This window comes from Talpa occidentalis, unplaced genomic scaffold (assembly GCF_014898055.3).
Source record: "Talpa occidentalis isolate TD23 unplaced genomic scaffold, MPIMG_talOcc4v2.1 talOcc4.5, whole genome shotgun sequence".
Taxonomy (NCBI): Eukaryota; Metazoa; Chordata; class Mammalia; order Eulipotyphla; family Talpidae; genus Talpa; species Talpa occidentalis.
The window spans coordinates 4483921-4502486 of NW_023604861.1; the positions used below are offsets into that span (position 1 = coordinate 4483921).

General features: G+C 38.6%; 1 long non-coding RNA gene across 1 annotated transcript; it reads left to right on the forward strand.

The window, feature by feature from the left end:
* Positions 1-3578: 3578 nt before the first annotated feature.
* Positions 3579-13102, forward strand: LOC119259313 (uncharacterized). The gene is made up of 4 exons (XR_005128427.2): positions 3579-3968; positions 4803-4977; positions 9648-9822; positions 11705-13102. It is a non-coding gene; the product is annotated as an uncharacterized LOC119259313 (long non-coding RNA).
* Positions 13103-18566: the final 5464 nt, after the last annotated feature.

The following is an 18566-nucleotide window of genomic DNA, read 5'->3' on the forward strand; positions in this document are numbered from 1 at the left end:
CTTCCTATTTTAATGAGGGAAGTAGTGAGAACATAAGGTCCAGGTGAGATAGTCAGGGATCCTTCCATGTATAGCAAGAGGGACATCTTCCCCTCTGACACCAGCTGGAAGTTGGCAGAGATCAAGAAGGAATCGGGAGACTTTGGGGCCTGCCAAGAATGGGGGATGGATGTCATAGCCAGTGGTTGCAGACAAGCTGGTGACAAAGAATGATTATAATGGTGTTAAACTTGGGATATGAGAAAAAGATGCAACGGCCGGAATTGTAGGTGAGCAAACATACAAAGCTAAATGATTAAAAAGAAGTCATGTGTGTCATCCTGTTACAGGGCAGGGAGAGGGGCAGCCCAGACCCCGCAAACCTGCCTGTTCTAAATGGGTTCTGCCATGCGCTGCATCAACACAAAACATAGGAGACTTTAATGGGAAGGAACTTTAATACAATTAGGAAACAAGACAGGAAAGGCAAAGAATCTAGTTTCTAAATCAAGCACCCAAAGTTCCCCGTCCCCTCGTGGGTAAAAGTCCATCCATATGGGATTGGCCCAGAACAAGGCCCCAAAGCCTGCCACAAGTCTAAAGCATCTTCCAGTGGGGACCCTCAGAAAAGGGTCAGAAACAACCAGACAAGCCCGGAAGGAAAAGAGCAAAATCAGAATCAAGATAAAAGCTGCCATTGTCACCTCCCCACGGGTCTCACCCCCATCTGTGTCACCCCGTCCACGACCAAAAGACAAGCGCAGTTTCTTCACGTGTCTCTAGGCTCCACGCGCCTCCTCCAGGTCTCCTGGCTCCATCCTGCTTCCTTCCTCCGTCTCTTCTGCAGCTTCTCCTCTCCCTGCTCAGCTCCACCCTCTCTTGGGTGGGGCAGGGAACCTCCCCCTTTCCTGGGGACCCTCCTGTTACAATCCAAAATATATTTACATGATTGGATTTCATGACATGCAGGCATTGTGTATACCAGAATGTTCTCTCACCGGCTGCTGTGAGATGCCCCGATGAAATCCAAGGTAAAAAGTCCTCTCCCTTGAACTACTTTACTCAATTCAACCCAACCTCAAATATTTACTTACAATTTGAAAACTCAACAAGTTAATTTTCTGTCTCTAAACTTGTGGCTGGTCAATTCCCCTGGGGTCTTTCCAAAGACTTGTTTTCAACAACTACTGTCCTTTGTTGTCCTGTGACTGACTTAAGCATCTAAGAAAATATTTTATTCATCTGCCTCTGTCTGCCCCATCCTGGAAGCTAGGTCATGGGGTTTCCTTTTTTTATTCTTTCTTATCTTAACTTCAAAAAGTGGCATTTTACATTTTATAAAAAAACAGAAAGAACAAAAGTCTATCCGTTTGCTACATTTCACAACACACAGTCCCTTCTCCCCACGAAAATTTCCTCTCGTGCTTTCTCCACCACCACGATTTTAGAGCAGACCATCGAGAGCTAGAAGAGCAGGCAGGCTCTTCATAAGGAGAACTAGAACAGCGCCCCAGTACGTTGGGGACACAGACATCACCCCCAGTCAGCACTCGTGGTGCCACATCTGCATCTGTCGAGCATTTATTTATAAATTTACTGTAGAACAGCATATAAAATAGATCTTAATGTAACTACAAAGTAAGCTTCTAATGCCTTCATTAAAAAGCAGAGAGAATATTCAGGAGCACCTCACCCAAGGACAGTCATCAGGCCAAAGCCAAAGACACTGGGAACTCCACATCCCATCCCCACCCAAGGGAAGGTGGCTGGGACCTGAGGGTGGGGTTCAGCAGCCAGGTTGGTATAAAGCCAGACACATGGGCTTTGGGGGGGGGTCCCCCATTTTGGCTCTCCACCAGCTCGCAGCGTCTGGCCAGCTCTGAGAATGCCTTTGGGTTTCCAGGTCGGCAGATCGGGTAGGACGCATTAAAGACTTTATTTCCCTATTTTCTCCCTGAGTTGTCCATTTTCCTTATTTCCTTTTCCCTTGTCAATAAACCTTTTATTAACCTTTTGTGTGTGCCTGCAGTGGAGTATTCATAAGTCCCTTTTAAGCGCGCGGGTGAGGACCCACAGCCAGGCACCCCGTTTTATATCCGGATTGCTCTGTAACACAACCACTGGCGACATTTCCTGTCCTACAGTCTTGGCAGAATTTTCTCCACCTTTATTCTGAGACAGGATAAAGCATGCTTGCTAAGTAAGCTTAACCAGAAATCACAGGGCAGAATAAGCTCAAATATAAAGCCAGACCCCAGCCACTACCTTGATGTATCAACCTGACTCCTCCTCCTTTCTCTCTCGGAAGATGCTTTCAGTTAAACCTTGCCTTCCTTCTAAGCTCTCAGTCTCTGTAGATTATTCCACAGCCACTGCCAAGATGACCCTGCCTCCCCATCACATCAGTAATTCAAAAGGGTATTGAGTAAAAATTAAAATAAGGGGCAACCTCTTTGTTCTCAAGAAGATAAATTAAGCCCTGGTCTTTCAAATGACAAGACGAAGGTCATTGTAAATGTATACTGGAAGAGTTCTTATATATTTGAATTTCACTGGGTAGCAAAAGTGTGGTAATCAGGTTAGCAACATTTACTTTTTCTAGTATGCATGCAAAAAATAAAAATAAAAAACTCTTGATTTTACCACCCAAAGTTGACTCTTTGATCGCTCTCATTTCATGGAAGGAAAGACATTTCAGTAGTAGAAATCAGAATAGAAATAATCCAAACCCTTAAAATTCTTAATAATAAACACATTTAGCCATAGGAAAATTTTGACTGAATTAGCCTTGCTTTATTTCATTTTGACATGGGCCAATAAACCTCATTATGGGAAGACACTGTTCTGGAGATCAGCACTTAGAAACAGCTAAATTAGATTTGGTTGCAAAATGAACCACACAGACCAAGAATAGACAGCAAACCGTGCCCAGTGCTGACCTGAGGTTGCGAAGACTTAAATTGGAAGGTCTGAGACATCGTAATAATGTGTTTACTCCCCATTAAAGTTTCTCGTACATACCCAGGCAAAAAGTTGTCTCTCAGATCAAGCAAGAGCTGGAGACACAGGTGACTGCAGAGACACTGGATCAGCTGTTAAAGGTCTAAATCAAAACAAGATCCTGAGGACATAACCTGTTTGATAACCCCTTGTCTATAAATCAAGATTACCTCTATTCATTGCTAGTTAATATACTAAAAGATAACACTGCACTTTCTACGGGACTGTAGACTGTTTCTCATTAACATCAGTGAAATGAGATCAGTCCAAATATAAGATGAAAAACAGGAAGACAATAAGAAAGCAAGTGTTAGAAGAATTTATCTCAGTACAGGATTTATTGGTCAAAATTGCCTGTGGGTAAGGAATTCTAGAGAATTCTCTACCATGTTCTTGTTCTATCCATTGCTCTGCACATCACATTCTGTGATTCCAAATTCTGATATACGCTGCCTGTATTTCAGAAGCCTTGCTTCTTTAGATGTGTTCAGAATTTATCTTCTAGTTCATTAATTTAACTTTATGTTTGATTTCCCATTTAATTTATTCTCCTGGTTCCATCAGCAACTGGGACTTTCAGTAGTTAGAAAGGCAAGTACTGAATGTATTGTATGTGTATGAGGCATACAAAGTGCCAAATCCCATTTTTACCTGTGAGTATCATAGAACCCCTTGTGGCAAGGCCAGAACTGGGTCAAGAACCAGAATGTTGAGGTTAGATAAGAAAGAAATCCTGACTTCATGCTGATGTGTTTGGATTTTGTCCAGTAATGAGTCAACAGGGAGTGTTATGATAAACTTAATTTAATACAGCAACCTTGGTGACAAGATAGGTGATAAATTAGAAGGGATTAAGGCAGAGTAGAGTCAGAAAAATAGTACAGCCTTTTAGGTAATGGATTCTGAGGGGCAGAGGTAGGAAAACTTCTCTGGGATAGAGAGGAAGAGGGGATTACAGAGACATGTTGAGGAAGAATTGATTTACTATGGTAAGTAATGTACACAGTTAAGGGAGAACTATGGGCTAAATGCAGCAACAACGGGGCCTTCATTGTGGAGACAGCCAGACAGAAACCATGCTGGAAGAAATTAGGAGAAAGTTAGACAGAAAACATCATGTTAGGGACAGATAAGATGTCTGTGGGAGATCAGTCTATTCTGAGCTATTTCCCTTTAAAAAATAAACACCTCGTCATTGTACTTACCAGGAAGCCACTGATCATCTTTCCATTGTTCTCAGAGTAAAGTTCGACTGCTTGATATGTCCTCACACAGCTTCTAAAATATGGCTCTCCATCCTCACCTCTCTGTGAGCTCTGGCTGGCTGTCTTTATGACTGTCCTTTAACTTGACCTAAATTCCGTGCTTCCCCAAACATACCTTGTAGTTTATTTCATTTCCCCTTTTGCAGAATTGTTTCTTGTGCATGAAAAGTACTCACTTCAGGTAATGTGAACCCTTATGTGTCAAGACTCACCCTGGCACAGTCTCTCTGTCTCTTTGAAGCTTCTTTGTTCTCCTGAGCATCCACCTTCAAGATCAAGTTCACTTTTACATGCCTTGGATGTATTTTCCAAGAGTTATCTCATAATAGATTTCATAGAATTCAATGCATAGATGTTTGTTTCCCCAAATAAAAGGAAGAAACTGCATTATATTTAGTTTTCTAGTTCAGTAGCCCTTGTAACTAGGACCTATTAAACTTTTCAGACCCATGAATGAGTGAATGAATGAATGAATGAATGAAGGAGTAACTGAACACTAAGTTGATTCAAACTTGGCCATGAGGTAGTTGAATCACAAATTTCATGCCCTGAAAACAGGTCATTCTTTGAGAGTGAGATCTGGGTAGCCCACATAGGGAAAAGAGCACTTCAAATGGGAAAAGAGTCATTAAGGATTTCAAATGTTGAGCAGAGATTTGAGGATGAACACCAAGAAGAGGAAGAATTTGTAATGAAAGAAACAAATAAGTACACAAATCATTGTTGGACAATGGTAAGTAGTGTGAGTACTGCTCAGGGCAGTTCTGCAGCAAAATCCAAAATTTATCTATCTATCTATCTATCTATCTATCTATCTATCTATCTTTTTATCTATCAGTTTTCTATCAACTATCCTATCCATCCATCCACCCATCCATCCACCCATCTAGCCTGCCACTTATCGTCTAGCTGTCTAGCTAATTTAATTCTGTATTGAGAATGAGTGCTCTTTTTTTTTAATAAATTTTATTTTTATATTCCCCAATTGCAACCCCCTTATTTGAGAATGAGTGCTCTTTTACAACTAAGGTACAAACAAGAGAAGATAACCTGATTTTATGCAACCTATGATGTCAGACTACACATACTGTCTCCTGAGATGAAAATATGTAGGTATAAATGCATATGTTAAATTCAATTAATGTGTTTATGAAAGACATAACACGTACCATCCCCTCCCTCAATTTTTGCTCTATATTTTCATATAGGGCAGTTTAGAACTACTTGAACATGGATGTACTTTGCTATTCAACATGTAAGAAATATTGAAATACTTCAATCAGATGTTCACAAAATTTTTTTCAAAAAAATGTTCTAGTTCATTTACTTATGGTTTAAATTTTGAACTGATCAACCTATGCAATGAGGTTGATTTTTCATATAATGCTATTTTTTAATATAAAGATTAATTTTTCATATAATGCTATTTTTTTACTTAGAGCCAAAACTAAGACATATTCTTTGGATATCAAAGATGAAATAAATATTTACATGTATGAAGTAAATATTTACATGCGATAACCACATTTTAAACGTCTACATTAAGTATGAAATTAGTGAAGAATTAAATTTAATTCATTTGTTCATTCACCTATTTAATTATATACTTCTTTAAATATGTATTGATTGCAAAAGAATATCCTCAATCTAAGATGACAGAGAGGCATCAGATTATAAATTACCTTTTCTCATAATTAATTGCATGTGTAATATAAAGTGTCAATGTTGTAATATAGTGAAATGGTGTACCCAACAGCTGACTATTTTATGAATCAGGTTAGATACCTACTATTCATTGCCACAAGAAAAGAACTTCAAGAGCTTCCAAAATAGGTCAGATCCTAATGATGGGATTAAACTTTTCAACTGAGAATAATTAGGTTTTATTTTCAGTGTTCACTGACCTAACCTGAAATTTAATGTAATACAGGAATAGTTGAGTTACATTTGGCCTTATTTAGCAGCAATTGTTCACTCTGCGAACTATTAAAATGGTTACCATCTCTGAAACTTCTGCTGACATGTGCATTGGCAATTCTTTGACACAACTTAAGAATCTAAAGTGATCAGTGGCCAAAAAAAAAAAGGTTACTGTCATTTTCTCCAAAGCAAGATTTGACTATCGAATCATTTTAGCATCAGTGTCACTGGGGAGAAATGCAGAAGTCCTGAAGTCACTCTTTCTGTGGAAAAAAAACAACAACATCAACACTTTTCCTATTATCATGGTAGTGTGGAATGTGATAGCACTGTGATTTCAAGTTTAATAGCCAGTGCAATGCTAAGAAAAAAAAAGCCACTTTTTTAAGCCTGATTTTATTTTATCTCGTGAGTCAAGAAACAACATCTCTTAACTCAAAGGATAGTTATCACTTGTATCAGGATGAGTTACCTGCAGTCTGGGATATAAGGTCTGACCCTCTGATAGCCTTTTCCACAAATAAACTTAAATATTTCACTCGCCACAATGGTCCCTGCAGCAGGCAATGCGCCATCTGCTTTCATTGTGAATTTGTTTTCAGAGGTGTGAGGACATCTGCTTCCCTGTGTCAGCCCCCGTTACCAGGCTCCAAGCACACGCACGAGTTGTGGCCCAGCAGGCAGCTGCCACCTTGAGCCGATGCAGATGGGGGACTGCGTGCCTGTGCTCCCACACCTCAGGCAGGATCCCAGAGAAGATCTCTTATCTCTATCTCTGTGTGTGTGTGCAACGTACACATTTTCACACACGCAGCTGTGTCTGAACATCTCCACATACTATAAGCATATATATGTATGCTTATCTATGCACATATGTATACATATGAGTAATCATTGGCCTTTACAAACAAAAATAAGAACAATATCTAAGATAACTTGGCAGGCAGAGAAGTTAACTAAGGTTTTAATATGGTAATATAAATCCTATAATTTATTATGGGATATGTTGGACTAGAGTTTGACTCCTTATGTGGGTGGAATCAGACACTATATAATTAAGCATGAATGCATTTGTATGTTTCCGTATACTTGTACAGATGCTGTGTTCCTTGCTTTTGTTTTAAGGAAGGGGTGAGCTGTGTGTTTGTGCCATAAATACAAATGTGTTTATAGGTGTGACTGACCAAGAAATAACCATCACCTCTTTGATAAATGTTGAATTAGATATTTGAGATAACAGTGGAATCTTTATAACTCCCCTCTCTACTCAAGTTAAAATGTACACCTCACTAAAGCATTATCGAAGGTCTTAAAGTCCTTCTAATGTGCTAAACCAGCTAAGTTACTTTTTTTTTTAGATTTATTTATTCATGCACACAAGAATCGGGGCACAGGCCAGATGTGAGGGAGGATAAGAGGATTTGCCAGAGACAGAGCGGGAGCAGAACAGGCAGACGGACGGAAAGCACTGCTGAGGGGAGCAGTGGGTGAGACAGGACAGATCTGCCCCACCATGTGGGTATCTCCAGTGTGGGCCGGAATGGAGCCGAGCTGCAGAGGCTGCGGACAGCTTCACAGTGCTGTGCTCAACCGCCTGCACCACCTGTGAGGCCCTAAGTTACTTTTGATTTAACTTTTTGCTTTGATGGATATATTTAGTCTGTTACAAGATCAATTATTTTCCCCCTGGAATTCTGCAGTCCCTAGATTAAACAACATGGCATAATGGAATATATGAAAAGGGTTTCTCTCCTTTCTACCCACTAGAGCTCAAGATTAAACAACATTTTTATTCTAACTCTCCCTTGCTCCCCCTAAATAAAGTGTTTGCCTTTAATATTTTATCTAATACAAACTCTTAAAGTTTCATGTTTTCTATTGACTATTGCTCAAGTGATATTTAAGTATTTTCTGTTGTGACAATTTTGTGCTCTTAATCCTGGGAGATCAGTGTGCATGCTATCGCTCTGTAATTAGAGATTTACATGCAATGTGCCTCTTCATCAAACGATGTCAAATTATATATTTATTTTCAGGATGCAGGTCATTTATCCATATTGAATGACCTCCTTGGTGAGTGTTCATACTTGGCCATGGCTCATATGTTAAGTACTACCTTGTGACAAGCCACTTTACAATCTCTCCTAAGGCATTAGAATTTTATACATTTTATTGTAGAAGTAACATTTACTTAAAAGTTTAAAATAGTCAATAGCAACTTGCTATTTTAGGAATGTTTTATTTTTTGATATTATTGCTCAGAACTTAGCATGTTTGAAAAACCAGGGTATGGGTCCATAGCCTCTCTTTATTAAATAATGTTACTATAAACATTTTTGAATTATTCTATAGTGAAAATTTATCCTTATACAGATTGTGACCAAAAATAATTATGTAGTACTTGTAATTTAACTGTATATGATCTCATTGTCTTAGCAAATGTATGATTTTGTATTATTGGCTCCAATTTATACACAAGAAAAAAATTAAGCTCCTGTTATTAAGGGGATCTGCCAAGGATTTCACCCAATAGCTCATGCACAACACAAGTTTTTCAGATTCTTCACAGATGAAATTTACTCGTAGTTCTTATCGCTGTGTACATTTCATGTCTCCTCAAAGAGATTTATTAACATTTAGTCAGGTTTTCTTTTTGTTTTTGTATTTGGTTCTTGGCTACTGAATAATGACATTCTGTATCTTGCTTGTTTTTGAAAGGAACTGTTATGGCTCATAATATGTGTCACATCCACAGTAATAAGGACATTTGTGTTCTCTTATCTAGCTTGTAAACTTCATCCTCCGTTTTGTCTCTCCAGTAAAATAAAAATAATTAAAGCTAATTCATTTTGGGGAAGTATTTGAATAAGACATTGTCCCAAAACATATTCAGTGAATGAAATGTAAGAGATATTCCATAAATGTGAACAATTATAAAATAACAATAGCATTTCATTTGTCAATTGACATTGCCAATGATAATTATTATGGAAAACCAACAAACACAAATGAAATATAAACCCTAAACACTGATTAATACTTTTCAAATACTCTAATTAAATGGCAAAAGAAAACCTTCTTTCCTTCCTTTCTTCATCCCTTCCCCTCTACAAACTTTTGTTAATCTCTTCTCTCTCTCTTTTCTCTAGCTTCTTCATCTTTTTCATTTATGAATTATTCAGGGCATCAGATATTTGTTTTCAAGATTTCAATTTGCATAAATTTTGTGGCTATTCATATTTTTGTAATTTCAGAATGCTTTTCCTTATATGGTATATACCTTGTGGGGAGGGGAGATTAAATATTTGATTATCTTACCAACCATGAACAAAGATCTGTAAGTATCAGCTCAGGAAGACTTCACAATGATCATGTCTTATTGTCCCATTATTTTGCAGATCAGGGAAATGTACGGGGCAGGCTCAATGCTGGCTTAGGACACAGTCCCCTCTGACCTCACAGTCTTTATCTTCTTCCTTTCAGAACTTCAGATGGAATCTCCGATAAGGCTGTTATTAGTTCCTACAGTCACAGACTTGAAGAAAGTTTGCATTTTATTCTTAAGGAAATTGAAATTTTAAAGATGACATGTATAATGGAAATTTTACCAGATAAACAATGAAAAAACTAGCACAATTTCTTCTCTTTAAATTTTGAGGTGATAAATTATAAAAATCTAGAGCTGTTCCATGTTATTGCCAAAAATGTAAACTACCTATGCATTAGTTTGTATAATGCCTTGCTGCATACAGATGCTTTTTTAGCTACAGTGCTTAATAATGTGTAAAATGTTATGTCTATCCCTTGGTAGTTAATAATAAGTAATTTGTTTAAAAACATGCTGTTCTCCAGTAGCCATTATTATAAATTTAATCATGCAGATCAGATGTTGAGAAACTTTTTCATCTTCGAAGAGCATGGTAAAAATAATAGCAAAAAATAAAATAGCAAAATATCAAGAGGAAAATATAGACTCATGAACAATTGCATTACAAACTGAAAGTGTCAATAACTCACTTTGTGATGTTCATGCATCAGAGTACACAGAACTGTGTGATTTTGCATACTCATATCAATTAGTCTGTACTGTTTCTGAGAACAAATACTTATTTACAAGTATGTATCATTTTTAATGAACAGTCAAGGAAAATTGAAGATGCTGATTAGCTAATTATGGGAATTTTTATACAGGGATTCAGTAATGAAAATATAGACTGCATATCCTATAGTTTGCCTCCACCTGTCCATCTCTTCTAAAATATCTTACTAAAATCACTGAAATTCCAGGCTTTATAACCACAGGTAATTGGGGATGGTAGACAGTTCATTCTTTGGAGTTAAATAGCTCTATGAATGGAATCTTTCCCAAGTATTACATTTCATCTATTGCAGAAACATATTTTCCCCACTATTTCAACTCCAACATCAAGACACATCTAGGAACTGATGGCATTTTTCCATCTCTGCCAGCAAATGTCACCCATTGGAGGAAAGACTGCAATTTCTTTCTTTTTTTTTTTGCAAATCCAAAGTACTTTTTGTATTGAAAACATAAAAAAAAAATCAGATCACAGTGCATTGTATTTTATAATATATACGTGCAAAGTCATTGCTTATCACCTGCAAACAATATAAAGAAGAAAAATATGGCATCTTCCCTAAAATATTCAATACATTTTAAAGTTTCCAAGGTCTAATGTGACCAATGTATATGCTGTGAAAATTATTCTTAAGCATGTGCTATAGCTATGAGCACATTTTTTCTCCTTTCTGATTGGTACATAAAATAATAGTGTGCTTAATAATCTATAACCTCTCAGATTAAGAAAAAATCTATTGTATCGATAGTGAAGCCTGCAGTTCCATTATTTGGGTATTTAAATCCTTTGTTCAAATGCACCTTAGAGAGATAATGTGACTTTTATTAGAAAATGCTTCCCTAGATTGATATAAAGACATCCATAAGCAAAGCTCTCCAATCAGCACATATAGGTAATGCTTGCTTAGAACATTAGGAGGAAGAGGCATAATAACAAGAGGAAATGCAGATGTCACTATGAAAAAAAAAAAAGATGTATACAATTCTAACTAGTGCCTGATCTGAACTAAAATAAGACATTTAAGCCACGAGCAAGCAAACTGATGTCAAATATTTACTTTACTGATGTGAATTTATTAATTGATGAATCTTGCCTTTTATCCACAATTTTAAAGATGAAAAAAATGAAACAAAATAATAATTTATAGTCTTATTTTAAAAAGTTTGATACATAGAAAACAATATTTCATGAAGAATTAAGGCGATGAAAACATTTTCCTCATCCAGAGGTTTCTAAACCATTCTAACTTAATGATTCCATTCATGGATTTTTTTTTTTTTTTCATCAGCTCTTGCCAGTATGTAAATTACTCTACAAGAGTTAGGTAATTGAAGAGGCTAAGTAAATCTTCCAGGAAACTATGATACTGTTTAATAAATTATTCCAGCCAGAGTAGTAACATGATTAATATACTTCCCATATTGTTCTGCTTTTTTTCAGAAAATCTAAATGAACGTGGAAGAACATTCAAAAGGAAAAAACATAATTGGGTTGGCTATCCCATTAAGGATTTCATTAAGATCAAACGGTCCCTTGTCATCCATCTTCACCTGGGGAGGTGATCGTGTGCCCCCTAGCCTGCTCATCCATCCTCCTTATAGAGAACAGGTTACCCCTGAACCCCCAGCAGGAGGGTGGGGGCTCCGGAACCCTCCCATTCTGTTGAGTGGACACATGGATCACTACACTTTTGGGGCAGTACCATTTGCACACAGGTTTAGCTCGTTTTTGTTTGCCGACAAACAACCCATTCCTCAAAGTCAACTCACTTCATAGACTGCTCACAGCTATTCATATAAAAGCTTTTGCCAGACAGAGATGTCTGTGTTTCCTCTCTGATAGCCCAGCCTTCTGACTCCTCTTCAGGAGGGAGGGCAGCTCCAGATAAAAGCACAAAGATAAGGCATTCCAGAGCATTCCCTCCCCTTGTGGGAAATGTTTATTTTCAGGTAGTGACAAATTTGACGATATATATTCATAAACGCAATGTTGGCATCTTTCATCAAAAAGACCTTTAGTTTTAAACCCAGAACATAGGGATTAGCTGATAGCCCCTTTGTATCCCCATTTATATTACTTCTGCAGCCTTTTATTTAATCGGGTGAGCGGTTACTGTTCCCAGGGCTCCCTTACCACCCACACATACTTGCTGACACACCACACTGACAGGGAAACACTCTTGAAGAGCTGAGGGCGGGAGTGAACTCCGCATGCCCTCACCACTGTGTGGACTCAAGTAAAGATGCATCATCGCAAGCAAACGCACCCGTCAGGTGCTGGGAGTGAAACAGAGCAATGCTCAGCTAAACTTGTGCACCCCAACTGCCTCTTGCCCTCATGGGCACAAAGAAGAGACTCTGCTTGTGGATAAACAGCTGCGTTCCAGGAGTTGATTTTATAACACATTGCCCTGAACGTGACCTTCTTCCTAGGGAGGGAATGTCGACGATGTGGTTGGCTACTGAGGCTACTTCACACAAATTCATAAAAGCAGATCTAAGGCACGATGAACGCAAGTGTGGGTGCCAGTCTGGAGAGTAATGAGCTCCTCGCCCTGATCAATAGTGTTTCTGTGGGAAGTTCCCTGAAGCTTTCTAAGCAGTGAGGTCCCAAGCACATGCAATCCCACAAGGAGACACAGGCAGCTCCCTCCTCTCTTCTGTTCCACTCTGAGGAGGGGAAAAGGCCCCAGCAGCAGGATGGACAGGACAGTTATTGTGGAATGAGTCAGCAACTCCAGGAGGAAGAGCATCTCCACCAAAGCTGAAGATCAGAACTGGTCTTTCCAGAAGGTTACTGAAAAGTCACAGGACCTTTTTTGAAATAAAATTTGTTGGTCTCCTGAGCACTGACTTTCTTAATATCACATTTGTGTGACAGATCACCAACACTTTTTCCATCCCCTCACCACGGGTAGCTACTGACAACATGTCTCTAGCTTTTCACGTGTGCTCCTGCCTTCCAGGGTCCTCCATCTTTGAAAATGTGCTGAGTCATATTGGTGGTGGTAGCTGCTGTGGATTCCATTAAGGAGTAAACCTTTCTCCCTGAGCATAGTTTTATTTTGACTGTGAAAAAATGAGGAGCAAAATATGATTTTTCTTATGTCAACAGAATATCAGACGAACAAGGACTGAATGTTTGTGTCCACCCACAGCTCCTAATTCCCAAGCTGATGGTACTAGGAGGTGATTAGTTAACTACCACTGAGAAGTGATTAGGTCAGGAGGGTGGAACCCTTAACAACAGGATTAGTGCCCTTAAAAGGAGCCCCACTCCATTTCCACCACCTAAGGACACAACTAGAAATGTATGAACCAAGAAGTGGGTCCTCCCCAGACACCAGATTAGTCAGTACCTCGGTCTTACAATTACAACTTACAGGATTATGATGAATTTCTGTTTCTTTAAGTCACCTAGTCTACGGCATTTATTTAATAGCAACCCAAACATACTAAGACATACTACAATTACTTCTAGTAACTTTTAATGAATTATTTAAAAATAAAGTACCATTATTTACATTCTTATTAATTTTTGACAGTATATCATTTCTCCCATTACCTCTGGTTATCTTAAGAACCTTGGTAGACTTAGTCATTTTTTAAGTAACATTAAGAAAAGAGCATCTGGGCCTCCCCAGTGGCGCAGCGGGTTGAGCGCAGTGCTGTGAAGCTGTCAGCAGCCTCTGCAGCGTGGGTTCAATCCCAGCCGGCCAGGGAGCTACCCACATGGAGCGGTAGACCTCTCCTGCCTCGCTTGCTGCTCCCCTCAGCAGTGTATTTTGGTTCTTCTGCCTGTTCTGCTCCCCACTCTGTCTCTGATGAATCCTCTCACCCTCCTGCACCTCTGGCCTCTACCCCAGCTCTTGTATAAAAATAAATTAACCTTTAAAAAAAAAAAAGAATAGAGCATCTGTTTCAGAAAGAGATTAGAGATTCTGAGGTAAGGAGAGTCCTGAGTAAGGGTTGAAATTACTGAGGAACATTAAAGAAAGGAACTTTTTCTTCCTCTATAAGGCATAGAGCACAATAGCATGAACAGCTTCACACAAATTGAAAAGCACTAAACCTCCAGTTCTCAGGAGGGAGCTGATAGAAGAACAAGAGAATATACAAGGGAAAAAAATGCAAAGTCATACCTTTGGAGTGGATACTAATTTATTTCAGTCACTGTCTAGGATAAGCCATATGGGAAGCAAATGCTCATTCTTCAGGCAAGCAGAGAACACAGCAAGAGAGTGTGGGGGATTTCTGAGAGAATATTACTAAAAAAATAATAAATGGTGCAAAAAGCATACACTCCAAGGTACTCGAGTGCTGTCTGTCCAGCTTATGGAAAGAGGCTGGGTCCTCAAGGCCACTATGGGGTCTCGTGGATTTTTTATTACTGATAGAATAACCCATGGGCAAGTGCTCTTTGCAGATTTAATTTACAACATAGATAAACCAAGATAACAAAATTGATACATATCAAGATTCATAGGCATGTGTTCAAAATTTTCCAAAATGCAGCAATAACTATGAAGTAGATGGTTCCGAAAATGTCACTCACACCTACCACAAAAATGTATTCATATAAAATTTAGCTTGATTTGTGTCCAAATCTATAGCTACCTATATATTCAAGAGGATTTTTATAAAATCGTACGAATGGACTTACCTCTAATTAATGTAGAAGTGAAAATAATTATTCTTGGGTACTTAAGATTATTATAAACTGGTTTTGAAATTATGAAAGAGAATTTCTCAACATGTTGCTTAAAAATAATGATGAGAGGTTTGGTCTACCAAGTCATCAAACATTTAAACAGCTTTGTGATTTACATGTTTTACTCCTAAAAAGGAAAGAGAGAAAGGATTTACTGGGACAGAACCAAGGGGCAGAAATAGAGGTCAGTGTATAGATTTTATTGTATGCTCAAGAGGAAGGAGATACATTTTTCAATAAGTGGTCTAAGCTAACTTTTTAAAAATATAGGCTAAGAATGACCATATGAAAAAGGTTAACAACAATTAGGAAAAAAGCATACAAATAGATAATTACATAAAATTAAAAAATCAATAATTTTATATATTTAAAATATTTCATCTCAGAAGAATCCAAAATGCAATTTTAAACAATAAAACTATATTATCCTCATAATGTTAGAAATTGAACTTTAAAATTATCTGTAAAAACATTTTTATGTGCTCTTTAGAGAGATAACTAAAAGCGGAGTGTTTAAAAATTTTAAAAAAGGACAATTTTTTGAAATTGCCATGAATCTATTTTTAAAATACAGCTAGAGGTGATTTTAATATGTGGACAAAGGCAATAACCTACATATCAACACAATTTGATTGATTAACTAAATGTGCCACATCTATGGGTCGAAGAATCACGAAGCTAATAAAATTTTTGTTCCCCAAGGACATTTGCTGACATGGTAAGTATTTATGATTTAATATTATGTGAAGACACAAAAATTGAGCCATGCAAATAAACAGCAAAACTCCCTTTTGCGTTCATTCCTAACGGTACACTAGAGCAGGGCAGGAGCAAACCCTCCTGGGAAAGACCTCCACCAAATCGCTCCACCCCCGGAGTATCTGACCAGGGTTATGTGCCTTTCTCACTAATGATATGCCTTCAAAAGAGTATAAAAAACATTAGCTTCTTGGGGTGGGGTTAAAAATAAATTAGCTTGTTTTATAATTAACAAACAGAAATTATGTAAAGTAAAAACCATTTTGAAAAATCATTTTACTATACATATAGATGTGAAGCTCCATAAATTATATTGTTTTAGAATTACCAAGCAATCATCATGAAAATCAATTTAAGTCATTATTTTTTTTTCCGGTAATAGGCTCCTTGGGTTTTGTTAAATATTTGCATTACTATATCTCATTTTTCTGAAGACCCACCGTTTATTGTAAAGCTGATCCTCTCTAAAATGAAGTATCCATATGAGGGTGATTTGAGGCTTTCGCTCACAATTAGATCATCTCAGTTTGCATTATTTCCTTTTGCAATGTCTGCTCTTAGAAACAGCGGAAAATAATTCTTCTCCAAATGAATCAGAAGCGAAACTGCAAGTGTTCCAGAGTTGAATCTCTGGACGATGTATCTGGAGGAGCGATACATTTAGAAGGACTGTCATTTTATCTGAATAGGTCAGGCAGTAGAAATCATATGACATATGGCCCCTGGCCTTTAAAAGAGGACTGACCTCACCACCGATAGAAATTCTGCACATTTGCAAATATAAAATGTTGGTGTGCGCAGTACAAGATATTTATGCTGCTTCAAACTGTTGCACAGGGTTTGTGTCTCACAAACTCTGAGTGTTTCCTCGCTTCTGGAGCTGATGATTTCTTGGGCTGGCCCCTGATCGTTTCTCTTTCAATTCTTTCTCTTCAGTACTAAAGAATCCGGCCTAGTCTGCCATCGGGTATGCTTTCTCCCTTGCTCATTTGATTTTGAAGTATCCTGATTAATAAGATTTATGGGAGGGGGTTTGCAGCAGAGCTGTGGAGCTGCTTTATTTTACTGAAGTCATTGCAGCCTTGGGTTGTCTCTGCTCTTCCTCAGGAATTGAACTTTTTACCTCCGGACTCCACAAGCTCCTCAGACCCAGAAAGGCCACGCTGCGTGTTGTGTCTCTGCCTCCAACAACACAACGTTATTTTTATTTCCGACTCAGCCCAGTGAAATCTCCCGGGCAAGGCAGAGGCCTCAGGCTGAGGCTCACACACACACCTCGTGCATAATTTAAATGAAAACTGAAGAGAAAAAGGCCAGCGGCGGCCCCAAACTTGGAATGGCCAGGTGTTTTGTTTTGCATTGCTTTTAATTTTTCTGTCTCTTTCTACCTTTTGTTTGGAAGATGTTTTTCTGGCTTTTTCTAAATTGATGACCTAAAGCGTTGGTTGGTCATTTTGCAACAGGACAACCACATTCTTCGCCAAGGAAGCGCGGGGCCTGGTTACTGAGAAGCATCTAGTGAGGGGGTCTTAGGTGCGTCCCAGGGGGTCCCTGCTTTGTTCTGATCCCTGTTTGCACACATCTTGACCCCTGCTAAGGACCCACCTTTAAGAAAACGAAGAATGAAAATATTTACTGTTCCATGTGGACCCTTTACTGGGAAGGAACGTGATATATGGTCGCATTGACTTGCTGGTTTGATAATAAAAATCCTGACCTGTCATCTTTACCCCAAATATTTGTAAATGCTGTGCCTCTGGCATGATTTCCGTGGGTGCACAGAGCGATTCCAGAGCAAAGCAAGCTCCCTCCCGGGGGGCCGATGGAAGTGGGGGACAGTCTTATCAGCCCAACTGCCTTTTACCAAGCTCTTGTGTTTATTTGTCCGTTTCCAGTGCTTTTCATGGAATGGGTGATTTTTGAATTTGCTGATTTGCAGTCTTCCTTAGCATATGGTATTTTTAAGGCTATTTTGAAAACCTTTTGTAGCCATAGAGGGGACTATTTTCCCCATTTCTCTAGATGTGTACTTGGAAAAATAAAATTCCCTCAGAAAATGTACAGTATGCTTAATCCTAAATTAAAGTAGTTGCTGAAATGCTGTGACTTCACCCCGGGCATATGTGATTTCTAAAGAAACAAATTCAGCGTTTAATTAACTCTGAAATCCTCCTGCACATGGAGCTTATGTGTGTGTCAAGTTCAAGGCAGGATGCATTTGGAAGAGAACAGTGCTGGGGGGGGCGTCTGTCCAGTGGAAGCCAGGCTGCCTGTCTGAGACAGGCCGATTCACACTGGGGTACATGCTCCAAATTAGGAGTAGGGAGGTTCATCTGCAGTGCACAGATTAAAATGTTCACTAGACCTAAAATGTCTCCCAGGCATGAAGGGGCCTGTCACTTTCCCTCTGCCTTTCCAGCGAATGATGGGTCCACTTTATCCCCATAAAACACCCCATGAGATCTGCTTGGGTTCCTCTGTTATTCTTTGCCCTCGGTCATGCTGAAATGGAGGTTGTGGTTAAACAAATCAGCTTTCATGGAGCAAAACGCTGTGAAACAGAGCTGATTAGGAGCTGACACATGGAATTAGAATGGGCTTGCAGACGGCTGATGACTATTGTTTCTGGAACCTGCTTCTGGCTTGGCCATCCTAGCTAACGCTGGGAGTAACTTTAGGTGTTTCCTTTTAATTTAAGGGAGGACTTTTGCTAGGGTGAAGTCGTGATGGCTGCAATTTTAAGTATGTTACTTCTACACACATTATTATATTTCATTTTTTTCCTGGCAACTTAAAACAGGTTTTTACCAGCTAAGCTCTAGATTCATAAATC